The sequence below is a fragment of the Montipora capricornis genome, chromosome 3 (assembly GCF_036669925.1).
Source record: "Montipora capricornis isolate CH-2021 chromosome 3, ASM3666992v2, whole genome shotgun sequence".
Classification (NCBI taxonomy): Eukaryota; Metazoa; Cnidaria; class Anthozoa; order Scleractinia; family Acroporidae; genus Montipora; species Montipora capricornis.
Window position 1 is genome coordinate 52,483,833 of NC_090885.1, and position 15,000 is coordinate 52,498,832.

A 15,000-nucleotide genomic window follows, 5' to 3' on the forward strand; every position below is an offset into this window, starting at 1 on the left:
GGTATAATTGCCCATTTTAAATGGATTTTTACCCTAAAAATGTCACCTAGAATTTACGGGAGCCTTTTTTCTGGCTGAAATTTTCGAAAAGGTAAGTTTTGTTCCCTATAATTTTGGGATCACTAGACCTTCAGCTGGGAAATCCGAACAGATGAAAAATTTTTAGGGGATAAAAATATGCCTATATCTACCGTTTAAATACTAAAATACGTTTATTCTCGTTGGGTGCCCCTGATTCAAGTTGTTACAGCTGCATAATCCAGCAATTGTACTCATTGTGTAAGATTGGTGTGATGCAAAAATTTAAAGTAAACATTAAACTTTTATAATCTGTAAGACAGAAGTGGTGCCAAGTGATTAACATAGAACAATGTTAATTTTCCGCTATTTTTTGCCAGTATTCAACATCAAAATGAATTGTCTCTAAGTGCATTCCCCTTTGATTACAACTAAAAAGTGGCACCACTTTCTTTTTGTAATAGCCATTTGACCTTGAATATGTGCAAAATAATGATGCTTTTTCTATAAGGTTACCTGGCCATTAATACGAATTAGGTATGATACATTTTCAGGAGTGGGATTTGCATCCACAATAGAGTAAGGACACTTCTAAGACCCTTTTCCACAACAGGAACATTCTGCAATTAAGTCAGGGGAAGCCCCTAGGTATTGTTTAGTATCATTAATAAAAAGACCACACTCACTATAGCTGATGTCCCTGTGATTCTTCTCAAACCACTTTATATATTTTTTCTTTGCCATTACTTCCATTTTCCCTCCCATACCTCAAAGAAGGCAAATTTTCAAATGGTGCTCTGTGGCCTAACAAGCTGTCAACTACTTTTTGGGCTCCTGTTCCTGAGCACTTGTTTTTGTCGGTTTGTTGCATTGTTTCATTGTTTCAACTTTTGTAAATACTCGGTAGAAGCTTGAAGCAGTAATCCTTTCCCTTCTATATGTCTCCCAGGCTTCATTTTGGGACTGGCCAAAAGTAGCTGTTCCAGTGTTACCTAATTCCTGTCTACTCAACATAGTACTACTTGTGCCTTTCGTGGCAAATGGTGCTCGTAGTGATTCACCTGTAGCTAGTATCACAATGTCATTGATTTCTTGTTCGCTAACTATCTAACAATCATTGGCAGACAGTGGTCTCAGTGGTTCAACATCATTTACATGCATTACCTCTTCAGTCAAAATGGTGCCAGTAGTTCATTCTGTTACAGACAGTGGTCTTGGTGACTCCTCCTCATGTTCCGCATCATTGAGCACACCAAAGCTCGAATGGGGAAGTACATCTTTCAAACTGTTGTTTAGCAATTCCCATTTGCTTGGTCGCTGTGTTGCTTTTTCTTTTCAATTGGCTAAAAAAGGGATTGTGTCCTATCAACAGCAGGTCTGCATGGTTCTTAAACAAATAAACTATTGCTTTGATAACAATGTTCAACCAGAATTGTTTTAAGTCCCAAGAGTGCTTAACATTAAATTCACACTATTATGTTCTCAAATTCTTAGTACATAGCCAATAGAAAAAAGGTTACGAGAATTATTAAATTAACTAGAGCAAAATTCCCTTGATCATGTAGCCAAATTTCCCCACTAATAATTAAATAATGTAGACATGTATGGAGATTGTATACGGAAATATTGGAGCTTAAAGGATTCAGTTCAAAGCTTGATCTCTCTTTCATAGAGATACATACTTTTTTTTAACTTTGATGCTTTAAAATCCATATCACAAATTCTTGTTGGGTGTACAGAAGTGCTTTCCACTGGAACGTTCTAAGCACATTGTCGGGATGTGCATGCCGGATTGGTGAGCCCATTTCGATTAGCAGCTTCCATATGAAACAGCAGTGCTTTCACATGTACGCATGAACTTCTCATTCTTAAGAGGAAAAACATGAAAAGAATTAGAATACCAAACACTACACTCTTTGGCAAATCTTTAAAGTCTATGTTTTGACTTTTGGGAGGGTAGCACTCTTCAAAATTTGGGTGGATATGTGTAGCACACATATTTGACAACAAAATATGCCATTCTCCTTATTTCAGACCAATCTCAAAATATGATACACTTTTTAGTGCAGAAAGTTTTTTTTTCGCGCAACTATTTGGGGAAAAACATGCCATTTGGCACGGAATTTACAAGTAATTTTAACAAGACAGCAAAAAGATATTACTGAATTGTAACTACATTTGAATTACATATCAACATAATACTAAAAGGCGGTTGAAAATGTGCCGAGGCTCTGCCAGGGTAAATTCCGACAAGCGACATGGCCTAAAAAGAAGTGACAGCACGTAAAGAGAAATCTTGACAACTGACATCCTTCCTTTAAATTTCCTTTAATTTCCGACAGCAACAAGAAAGATTGACAAAGCACAGACACGAGACCTTTTAAAATGCAGACAATTGACACGGGACCCCCCTCCCCCCCCCTTGCAGGGCCTCTGTGCAGCCATATGAAATCCACTGCAGATGTAGGGATCAATGTAAGTCCTTATTATAAAGGTTACCCAGCAGCACAAGTGCAATATGCACTAATTGATAGATTTAGCCAAGTCTAAAAGGGGAGCTCCCTAGATATTTATTTTTACTGCCTGTGGGGTTAGTGAAAATAAAAGGTTTCGAATTGGCCGCATGTTGATGTTTCTGGTTGCTGCTTTAATAATGAAATCATTTTCTTTGCTTTCCTCTATACAAAAATTCATTGCCTAACTAGTGCATTCCACGGTAAATTTTACGCCAAAAACCAATATCGCGTGAACCACAAAGCCATGAGTACGATATCGGTTCTGTGAGTGAAATTTACTTTGGAATTCACCAGTTTGGCAATGAATATTTCTTGCACCACATGAGTTTTAAAAGAAAACAAGCACACCCTCAGCGAGCGAATGGAAAATGAAAAAAGTCATTTCAGAGTCAACTGGAACAAGAATCGGCAAAATGCAAGCCAGCGAATAGGAATCACGCTAAAATTAGAAGCCATAAAAGAAAACTTTGTCAGTTCAAGGTCAAAGAAGAATTTTACTGATGTAATTTATCTCTGAAAACGAGATCATTTACGTTTTGATGTATTTCATTGAAACACGCCAGGTTTGCTTGGAACAAGAATTGGCAAAATGCAACCAAGAAAGGAAGAACTTCAAACAAGATCCGCTCCAACACTTAATTAACGTTTAGGTGCTTGAAACAAACTTCTGATAACACACTTACTTACTTAGCTCTCTTCGTGTTTCGAAACACATAAGGCCTCGGTCAAAATGCGCCATTGGCTTCTGTCGGGTGCTCGTCATTCCAGGTGATCCCTGTTCTCCTCCATCTCTTTCTCCACTGTCCTCCTCCATGTTTCTTTCGGTCTGCCTCTCTTTCTACGGCCATCAGGGGTCTACCTGAGGGCAACTCGCGGTAGTGCTGCTGGTGGCATGCGCAGCACATGGCCAATCCATTTCCACTTCTTTCGCCAGACTTGCTGTGTGATTGGTTCTGTTCTTCTGCACAACTCATAGTTTGAGATTGTCAGGGGCCAGTGTATACGGAGGATTCTGCACAGGCACTTGTTCCAGAAGACGTCCAGGGCTCTGTACCATAGAGTAGAGTGCTTAAGGCATTGCTTTTGAAGAATCGGATCTTCAATCGGCGTCAAAATTGTTGAGACACTCTTATCCTTTAGAGTCGATTTCAATCTCGGCGGCGCAAATGGCCTCCTCCCCCGCACCCCCGGGACAATGTTGTGTTTTTCTGTTTTCTACGAGCCTTGTCGACAGCGGTACAACATTGATTAGGGTGGGGGAGGGAGGGGTATCCCTGAAACGTACTTTCTGGACAAGTTTCCTTTGCAAACAATGAATGTGTCGTTGCCAGTGTGCTCTGTTGGCAACTGTCTCAACTAATTTTGTCGCCGATTGTCTGTTTCAGAAAACTTCCTTTATACCCTTTATACGGGCACCTATAGCCCAGTCTGTCCGTCAATATGACCACATGAGTGAAAGACTTTTTACAGGTCTAAAAAATTGCGGGTAGTTTATTATTCTCGTTTTCGAGTGTGAAAAATACGTTGTCCTGTGCGAAGCGAAGATTGTGACGTAAGTGCAAAGGACCTGTTCACTTTTGCCTTCTTTAATACGCTATTTGTCAGTGGCGTTAAAGTATGGATTTTTTAAAGGGTTATGCCTCTAACTCCAATTGATCAGAATAAGCCGATTTTGTTGGTCAAAGTGGTGTCGCAGATGAACGCAAAACAGACATGGTGGCTGTTACAGCCAAGGAACACATTTACTTCCCACGCTCAAATTGCTACGTCGGTGCAAAAAGACTTTCCACCTTGTCGCAGATGCTTTGCAGAGCTGGTTTTGGTAAAAAATGAATGTTTTTGGGAGTAAAGAAACAATATTTTCTCATTTACCACGAGTAACCACAAGATTATTATAAAAAGATAATGTAATTATTCTACTTGTTAATTATGGTTACTCGATGTTACTCGTGCTTACTCGTGGCCACTGCTCCGTGGAGTTCCTAAAATCAGAGTACAGCACTGTTTGCTACTCTTTTTATGTCCCAGGAGTTATAAACTGTCTTTCCTATTTATATTTCCCTCTTTTTTATGGGTCATATCCCTTGTAACAAGTTGAAATGGAATTATGTATGGTGAATTTCAAAAGGGAATGCTAAACGTCACGCAATGTTCCGAAAGTATCACTTTATTTCAAGGTATGTCAAATCCAAAACACTGCACAAATCGTCTTGAAATTGTCATTATTTAGTACGATGTCCTTTCTCTCAATAATAAGCGTTTGTGGTGTGAAGTTAACTTCGCTGCGCGTTCGACATCCACATTTTGGCCGTTGTAATTGACGTTCTCGGTAGTGATTACTTGCGTTAAAATTTCTCTTTTTTTAGAATGCGGTACATCGAAGCCCGTGAGATATAACTTTCCCTGACAGTACCATTCACTTTCCGCCCTTCGCAATTAGATGGCACACGTATACATGCCCTTATCTCGTTAGAAATGTTCTGTGTGAAAACCATGTTCGACACTGAAATGTCTGCAATCACACCAGTGACTGCTGCATCACCGTAATAAAGAAAAAGGTGATTTATATATGTTCTGATTCCTATATGACATGACAACGCATAAACGTTATTGAAATGTGTATATTTCATATATTAATGCAAAAAAACGCTTATCAGAAGTCGTCATTACACTTCATACAAAGTTTTTTCATACAGACAATCGGCGTCAAAATTGTTGAGACACTCTTATCCTTTAGAGTCGATTTCAATCTCGGCGGCGCAAATGGCCTCCTCCCCCGCACCCCCGGGACAATGTTGTGTTTTTCTGTTTTCTACGAGCCTTGTCGACAGCGGTACAACATTGATTAGGGTGGGGGAGGGAGGGGTATCCCTGAAACGTACTTTCTGGACAAGTTTCCTTTGCAAACAATGAATGTGTCGTTGCCAGTGTGCTCTGTTGGCAACTGTCTCAACTAATTTTGTCGCCGATTGTTTGTCTTCTGGGTGATGTTCTTGGATCTCCAATATCAAAGGTGTATGTTGTATTTCAGCTCCACCACGCAGTATGCAACATGAGCAAAAAAACCGTTAGGTTTATTTTGGCGGATTAGGCTGAGCACCAGTAACTATAACGATACATTATACCAACAACCTAATAAAAGATCTAAGTATTAACGGCATAAAACAGAGACAGAGCTGAACAACAGTTTACACAGATACTACTGTCAGACGGAGGCAAGAAAAAACCTGCCACAAAAAACCGTGTCGGGGAAAAAAAGGCAGAAAATCTGGGTAGGAAGCATGGCTCAAGCTCTAAATAACCCATCGTACGAGGCTGCAAAATTCAAACTAATTTGTATACACTGAAACGCCAGTAATTCAATATTTCAGCTCCACCACGCAGTATGCAACATGAGCAAAAAACCATCAGGTTTATTTTGGCGGATTAGGCCGAGCACCAGTAACTAAGCAAACGTATAGGGCTTGATGAGCAGAGAAAACGAACTAAAGCCCCAAAGACTTTGAGACTGAAAGTCGTCAAGAGATGTCATCCTTGATGTAACCATTTTTAGCTGCAACACTCTTCCATCTGCCATGTCGCTGGAAAAGCCTGTCACTAAGCCCACTGTTGGTGGCCCTAGAGGCTCCACCTGACCGAAAGGAGTGAGTCCCATAAGGAGAGGGATCGGGAACTACATTCTGTAGGTATTGGCTAACTGATCCCCAAATGTTGTATAGGAAATAGGCTTATCCTTTTGAGTCAACTTGTAGGAGGACTTAGTTTTAACCAATAGTCGGAAAATAAATTCACTGGAGTGGGGGTCAATATCTAATTTTTTAAGGTAGGTTTTCAATAAGAAAACCGGGAAGACGCTACCCCCTGATTGAGCAATAACAACCTGATCGCCTTGTCGAATCTGGTCAGTCTTACTTTTTTCTAATTTGATCATCATGAACCCTTCATGGAAATGAATGTGATTCATTCTGATATAAAGAACCTCCTCGGATCTAAAAAACCCCGCATAAGCTAAGACATATAGGCATACGTTTCTAAGGTGCAGAATGTTTGACAGGTCTGCGCCTTCCACAATGTCTTTTGAGACATCAGTGGAAAGGGGCTCCTTCCTATTGGGTCTCCCAGCGCCTAAAATTTTCTTTGCGGCTTCCTGAACTCTAGAAACTACCTGCTTATCAGTAGGAGAGGCCATACTCGCTATCTTGTGAGCCCACTTAATGGCATAAAAAGCAGTATCAACTGAACAACACGACTTAGTAGATTCTAACACATGCTGCAAATAAACTGCTACATGAAAAGGATTAGCCGGGAGATAAGTGGTCCTGAAATTGCTGAGAGCAAAGTCTTTCCATCTCTTGAACGCTCGAAGATAAGTGTTAGTGGTAGCAGGTGCCCTTGCTGACAAGACAGACTTCTGCAGTCTCGACGCTAAGTCGTGCAGACATGGATTCATTTTATTTACTTCTCACCCAACTTGTGAGGCGTTAAGAACATTACAAATTACACATAGCTTATCTAGCACACGAACGCAATGAGCCGGCGAAAGCAGCCGGCAGAAGGCAAGCCTTAAATAGAGGAAAAGCTTACAAACACTAGACTGATCAAACACCTACAACTCGCTTACAAAAGACTTCGCCAGAAGTGGATTCCAAAGACCCTAACAATTATTACATTGTGAACAACTGCCACCGTAAGCAGTGCAAAAACCCGAGAAAAGCTGCCTCCAATTCAGACGCAGGGCCACTACGGTAAAGGACAAACCCTTTGAACCAAAAATGTGATTCTTGGCTTTACCTTTAATAAAGAGATTCTTAAACTTCGGTACTATCACCCAATCGCACACAAAGGCGTTCCAGTGCTTGCCATCTTCACATAATAGCAAACAGAAATATGATGATTTGCAAATGGGAATGACAAGAGTTCCTACAGCCTTACAAGCTCCAGCATGAGAAATAACTCTACTAATTTGCGAGACCAAAGGATGAATCCAGTTATTTTCTCCGTCCCACTTTTGGGGGAAAGTATCTACAGCTTTTGTGCCAGGCTGCAGAACCTGGAATTGTAACGTGAAACCTTGGCGTTATAGCTGCGGGCAAACGTATCCACTGTGTGGGGACCCCATTTACAGTTAAGCATGTGGAACACATCGTCATGTATGGTGTAATCTTCAAAATCGATGGTTCTACTCAAAAGATCAGCCTGATAATTAAAACTCCTAGGAATCCACTTTGTTTCAAGGGAAATACCATGATGGGCGCAAACATTAAAAATAGAAAGCGGTAGCGACTGAAGTTCTGTAATCTTACTCCCATTGTGAACAATGCTGACCACACTAGTGTTGTCAGTAAACCAAGCAACGTTTTTGCCCTGAAGCTCGAAAGCGAAGGCGGATAGTCTACGGTCCTAAGCTTCCTCCAGGTTGAGCTTTTAGAACTTTCTGCCGGACTCCAATTTTGATGGAAAATCTTGTGGTAATTATCAATGAAAGAACTACAGGCGTGATCAGATGCGTCAGAATAGACAAACTTAGCAGGCGGCTGCAAAGTTGCCCAAGGGGAATGGAAATTAAGGGAATTGACATTCTCGCCCCAAAATGCTGGTTCATCACAAGCTTTCTTCGTTAATTCATCTTCAGAATTCCATGACAGATTAACAACGGCATACATAGAACGTGACATAATCCTAGCTACGCTTCCAACACAGTGCTTGAGCGAAATGACTTGGCCTACAACAGAGGCAAGCTCTCGAACTTTGTCAAATTTACAATCAACCTTGCGTATAAGCTTAATACTACTCTTTAGTTTAGAAATACGACTCTCAGTAACCGAAATAAAACCTCGATCAGTATCAAATACAGTGCCGAGTCAAGTAAGAACTTGAACGTGGTCCCAAAGAGATTTGTCTTGGTTAATTAGAAAACCATACCTAATCAAATCAGTGTGAACAATCAAGCTGTTGATTTTATCCTTGATGAAACTAACGCCACCCCCGAAACCATCGCCAAGAAAAATAGCCATGGGAATTCCCTTACACCTCCATGAAGTCAAGATGGGCTTTAGTAATTTGGTGAATAAATACGGTGCTGATGACAAGCCGAAAGGTAAAACTGTGAACTGAAAGTATTTAACTACACCATCACCAAAATCCCAGGAGAAGGCTAAATATTTCCGGTGCTCCGGAAAAATTTCGACGTGATGATAGCCAGACTTAATATCGAACTTGAAAAGATTAACCCTTTAGAGAAGATCTCAATGGCTACAGAAAGGTCTTCACATCTAAACTTCCGTTTAAAGGCACTCAAATTGACATGCCTCAAATCAAGGATCAATCTCTTCTTGCCTGAAGATTGTACCGAAACGGAAAGTGGGTTAATTATGTCAGGCTGATGATCCAAAATCTCAACACGCTTAGTTCTTAGCAAATCAAAAATAGCCTCTGGAACAAAATAAGGATCATTCAGCGCAGAAGTATTGTTGGAACTAAATTTGGGAGGCGGGAGAGCTACAAATGGGATTTTATAACCATCACGTACAATGCTTAAAATAAAACCTGAAGCGCCAATTTTACCCACTCGTCATAACATAAAGTTGACGACCACACACCAAAGGAGTATTCGGTTGACCTGAGGTAAACTCGTAATTTAACAGTGACTTTAATTCAACTACGATGTCTAAATCATTTGAATGTGAAATTTCATCATAGCAATTGACACTTAGATCATTAGAAGCAAATATGGAATTGACAACACCTTCAACCTGTCCTTGATCGTCTTGATCGGCGGCTATTCATTGAGCAGACTGACACTTGGAAGAATTGAGAGGACACGTAGCCCTCCAATGTCCTGGGTGGTTACAGGCAAAACAGGATCCCGGTGTGGTCTGAGTTCTGGTCTGAATTGTTGGGATGCGTCTTGCACTGTCACTGTAAAATTGGCTGGAAGTGGCGGTCTGAACTGGCGAAAGAACAGAAGGCTTCCTTCTGTTGCCGGTCAACCTTGTCTTGTTGCGAGCCGAGTTTTGCTTGGCTTGGGTATGTGCTCTGGCCTCCGCTCAGATAATCTTTTTCGCGTCATCAGAATCCTCAGCAAGATCATTGCGCTTATATTCCCGTATTATTATCATTAGTTACTCCTTTAGCGAGTGACTACTTAGTGTGACTTAAGTGTGAATTTTTGATATTTGTAGTAGCTTACTTGTATCATAGTATATCTTAATATTTGAGTGAGATAATATTTTGAAAATTAGTGTGATATATAAAGCTGAAAATAATTATTTATGATTTTAGTCCTTTTGCGGCTGCTTAAGGTGTAATCTTAGTTTACTGTTAAAGATTTCGTATTGGTTGTATATATAGTTTAAAAACATTTGCATGCACTGTTATCATAAAGTCCGGCTTCCCAGCTGGGACTTCCCATGCCTGGGTGGCCGGCAACATTGCTGACTCCCTGGCTGGCCTGGTCGATTTAATCCAGGTCTGTCCAGGGGGAATTATCCGTATTACCTTTATTGACCCTACTCACAAAAAGACCTATGAGGAGGCAAGGTTGATTTCTTTTGGTGACGTCCGTTTTAACGTGGTTGTTTTGACCCCCATCACCTTCATTATGGCTTATCTGTTTCCTTTTGAAGGGAATAATGATCGGGTTAGAGAGGCACTAAAGTTTTTTTGGGGACATAAAAGAAATTCGACACCAGCAGTGATCGAACGCCCCTGGTGTACACACTGGTACTCATCTTGTGCGCATGGTGCGTAAGCATGAGATTGTGACTGATGAGGTCTACTGTCGGGTCTGCTACAAGGGGCAGCCCCTTGTATGTGATATTTGCAGCAACAACCATAAGGCTGCTGATTGCCCTCTAAAAGGAAAATGTCGAAGGTATCATCAGGCTGGGCATTTTGTATTTATTTATTTATTTATTTATTTAAGATTCAGTATGCAATACTAGGTGGACAGAACAATGGGACACGAAGTCCCCTACAAGGTTCAGCCACCCAGCCACCTGTAATTGTTTGAAGCCTGTATGGGTTGTGCTGGGCAATCCAGCCAATAGTGATGATGATGATGATGACAATGCTGACGGTGATAATGATAATGATAATGATGTTAATGACAAGGTTGCAGCTGATAATATTGCCGGACCAGTTGCGCCTGGCTCTGTTGAGCCTGTTCTTGTCTCGGTTGTGCTCGTTTCTTCCTCTCCCACGGCTTTGGCTTCCGAGGTGGGCATTGTTTCTGGGGGGGGGGGGGGGGGGATGGACTCTATTTCTGCTTTAGGTGCTGACGTGCCTGTGTGGCTTTGTGTGTGGATGTCCGAGATAACGAGCTGGACGAGTTGGTTAGCCATCCGTTGCGGGTCAGTGAGTCAGGTGTGGTTGGGGAGAGGGTTCTGGATCCCTACGCCACTGACGGTGTTTTGGAGGTCTCTGCTGGTCAGTCTGGTGTGCCTCAGGAAGAGCTTCTGGAATCCTCCCCTTCTTTCTCTGATTCGTGTGTAACACCTTCATCGGGTCTTTTTGGTGATTTGGAAGGCTTGGCTGGTGATGGTTCAGCCTCGTTGGGTTCGGATTCTAGGCCTTTAAGGTCTAGAATTCCAGTGAAGACTTCTTGTGTTAGTGCTTCTGGGGATTGCCATCCCCCCCTTGTGTCACCAGAGCAGACAGCACTTATGGTGCAGCAGTTAAAGGTGTCTCTCCCGGTGTCTACTGATGATCTTTGGGCTTCAGGGCGGGTTGACGGTTCGTCTCAGCGTTTGCGCTTTTTTGCTGTTCTGCTTCCTTCCCAGGTCAGTACTCAGTCTGGCTCGAGGATGGCTCTTCCTACATCTTCTCGTTTCCGGTCCCATTCCAGTGAGAGGCCTTCCCTTCAGTCTCGACTCCCATAGGTCTTCTCGTTGACATGCTTCTTCGCATAGCCCTGCTAGACACGTTTAGTTGACCGTTGTCCTGCCACTCTGTTTAGTCTTTTGTTTCTTCGTCTTCTTTTTCGTCATGAGTTTTTCTCTCCTTTTTTGTTTTCTTATGGCTCTCTCTGTTATTTCTGTTAACGTTAATGGTTTGAAAGATGGTGACAAGCGTCTTGGTTTTCTCCAGTCGTTGTCCCATCTCTCTCCTTCGGCAGTTTGTCTACAGGAGACCCACGCCATCTGTAATGATGATCTTCTTTCTTGGTTTTCTCGTTTTGGTTATTTGTGTGCTGGTTCTTTTGCTACAAATCATTTGTAGGAACCCAATGTTCGCTACTGAAGGTGGCAACAAGGAAAACTTGAGATGCGCTGAACTGCAAACTTCTTTTATTACACGAACGATTCACTGAAATTAAATGTATATAACCGCTGAATAAAGCGAAATAACAACCAAATGACAAACGAAAGGAAAGCTAAATACAAACCGATTGACACTTACAAGTTTTTCGTGCCTTGCATAACAATCATAGCGAAAGCTAAAATTTCAAAATAGACCATGTGCTCCTTATTGTGACTGCGACACATGTTACCAGCGGTACACGTCATAAATGACTCACTGGAATGTCTCAGTCATTACATCATTCTCGTGGTGTTTTGTATCGTTTGGTTTTGGTCTGTTGGTCTGTTGTTTGCGAGTTTGATGGTCGTTTTGTTTTGGTTGAGTTTAGTCTTTGTGGTGCTGTTTTCTGTGTTGCTTCTATTTATGCTCCTAACCGTAATCTTGATTGTGACACTTTTTTGGTTCGTTGTATTGATTCCCTTGATCCTGCTATTCCTACTCTATTTGTGTGGCAATTTCAACATGGTCTTGGACTGTGTTCTGGATTGCCACGGGTCTTGTCCTTTTGATGTCTCTCGTGTAAGTGCTGCTTTGTTGTCGGCTATGTTTTTGGATTTTTCTGTGGTGGATATTTGGCGTAAAAGGCACCCAACTGACTCTGCTTTTACCTGGTTCCGGCCCAATGGGGCCCTTGCATCACGCATTGGCCTCATCGGTTGTCTGTCTGCTTGGGTGCTTTATGTGTCTTCTGTAGACATTCTGCCGTGTCCTTTTTCTGACCATTGTGCTCTCCCCGACTCCATTCCTCCGGGTCCGGGGTTGTGGAAGCTCAATCGTTTTTCTCTGGATGAGGCCGAGTAGTCCTCACTAGGTGGTGGGACAGCATCAAATCTCATGTAAAATGTATTAGTATTAATGATTGTAAAAGACGTAGTAAAAATAAATTAGTGGAACGAGACATTCTATCTAAACTGGCTACTCATCTTAAAGCCCATATTGATTCTGGTCGTCTTTCCTTTCTTTCTGTATATCTGTCTACTTTTTCTTGCCTGCATGATCTTGACCTTGAGGTTGCTTGTGGAGCTCAGGTTCGTGCCCGGGCGAGGTGGGTGGAGGAGGACTCGCCATCCTCCACTGTCTACTTCTTCCGGCTCGAAAAGAAAAACGGCACTGACTGTAATATCTCGGCGCTGATAGCTCGTGATGGTACTTTGGTTGTCGATAAAGGTGGGTTGTGTGATATTTTTTGTTCATTCTATCTGGATCTTTTCTCTGCTGCTGCTTGTGACTCTCCTTTTCATCGTAGTGAGGTGTTTGAGGGTCTTCTCAGCCAGGAGGAGTGTTTTGCTGCTCTTCAGGGCATGGCCCGGGGTAAAGCTCCTGGTTGTGTGTGATGGCCTTCCCATGGAATTTTACTTAAAATTTTGGGATCTTTTGGGTTCTGATCTAGTTTGTGTTTTAAATTCTGCTTTTCGTTTGGGCTCTTTGTGTCATTCTCAGCGCCGAGGTGTTATTACTTTATCTTTTAAAAATGGGGATCATCTTGATCCTAAAAATTGGCATCCAATCTCCCTGTTGAATGTCGATTACAAGATCGCTTCTCGTTCTATTGCTGCTCGTCTTCTTAAAGTAATTAATTTGGTTGTAGATAAAGATCAGTCTTTTGGTGTTCCTGGCCGTTTTATTGGTGAAAATGTTGCTTTTCTTCATGATGTTGTTGATTTTTGTTCTTCTTCTGGTGCTCCTGCCGCTCTTCTTTCTCTTTATCAGGAAAAGGCATTCGACAGGGGTGATTGGACGTTCCTACGTTTTACTTTATATGCAACGGGTTTTGGGCAGTCCTTTGTTGGGTGGGTTAATTTATTTTATAATAATTGGCTGTCTTTGATGTTTATTCTTTGTATGAGAGGGGGTCAAGGGCTAAATTAAATTAAGGTAAATGTGAGGGCTTGTGGTTAGGTTCTTGGAACGGTCGCACTGACCCACTGGTTAACATTACTCATCGGTAAAGGTGAAGGTGTTGGGGGTTTTTCTGGGTCTGGGTAATCTTGAAGAGGACAATTGGAGGCCGCGTATCACTGAGGTGGAAAATGCTTTAAGCTCCTGGCGTCATCGTTCCTTGTCTTACAAGGGCAAGGCACTTGTTATCAATGCCTTGGCCCTTTCCCGTGTGTGGTACGTCGCCTCCCTTGTCCATGTTCCCCGGTGGGTCAGTGCCGAATTGAATACTTTGTGTCGTTGTTGAGCCTTCTTGTTTGGGTGGTTTTTCTGTGGTTGATTTTCAGTGTAAAGTTATGGCCTTTCATGTTCAGTGGGTTCGTCGTTTTGTTGCTTCTCCGTCTTCTTGGGTGTCTTTCATGGTTTTTTTGGTTTTCTTCCTTGCTTGCCGCTCGTCCGCATCTGGTTTTTTTCTGCTACTCTTTGTTTTTCTCCGGATTCTCTGCCTCCGTTTTATAGCTCTTTGTTAACTGCATGGTGGGTGTGTAATGGATCCCATACTGCGTCTTTTTTGGGTATTGGTTCGGGTATTGATTTTTGTCCTGTTGCTTCTATGACTACTAAGTCTGCTTATTTGTTCCTTTTGTCTGAAAATGCTGTCTCTCCTCATTGTGAGGGGAAGTTCTTTCTTTGTTTGGTTCTCTTTATTGGTCTTGTACTTGGCATCAGCTTTTCTTTTTTGATTTGGATCTTTTTTGGATTTGGTTATTGATTTGTGTTGGCAGGTTTCTTACTGGGTCCTTTACACGGCCAAGAGGCTTGCCGGTTTTGTTTATGCTCTCTCTACTGCTTCTTATTGTCCTGCTCCTATGGAGTCTCTTCAGCATCTGTTTTTCCACTGTCCTCTGGCGGTCAGTGTCTTGTCTTGGCTTCAGTCTACTATCTTTTTAGCTTCTCCTCTTTACCCTACCATTGTTTGTCACATGCTTTTTGGTTTCTCGGCTGATGAGTTGTCTGCAGTTCCTCAGGTTCTTGTTTATCTGCTGAAGGTTTTGTATTTGGGGGGCTCGGAATGATTTTCGTTTTAGGGGTGTTCGTCCCTCGGCTGTCGATGTCATGGAATGTGTCAAGTCACATGTTCGTTTCTATCTTCCTCCGACCACCGTTGTTGTTATTTTGTTCGTCAGTGGGGTGTTCGTGGTGCGGTGGCCTCACTACGCAATGATTCCTTGGTTGTCCACATTTAGTTTCTCGTTTTGTGTTGCGCTTGTGTGCCCTGGCCGTTTTT

The 15,000-nt window shown here is 42.0% G+C and overlaps 2 pseudogenes; both read right to left on the reverse strand.

The window, feature by feature from the left end:
• Positions 1–373: 373 nt before the first annotated feature.
• Positions 374–1,032, reverse strand: LOC138040560 (uncharacterized; annotated as a pseudogene).
• Positions 1,033–1,665: 633 nt separating this feature from the next.
• Positions 1,666–15,000, reverse strand: part of LOC138040561 (uncharacterized) — a 95,295-nt pseudogene continuing 81,960 nt past the window's right edge.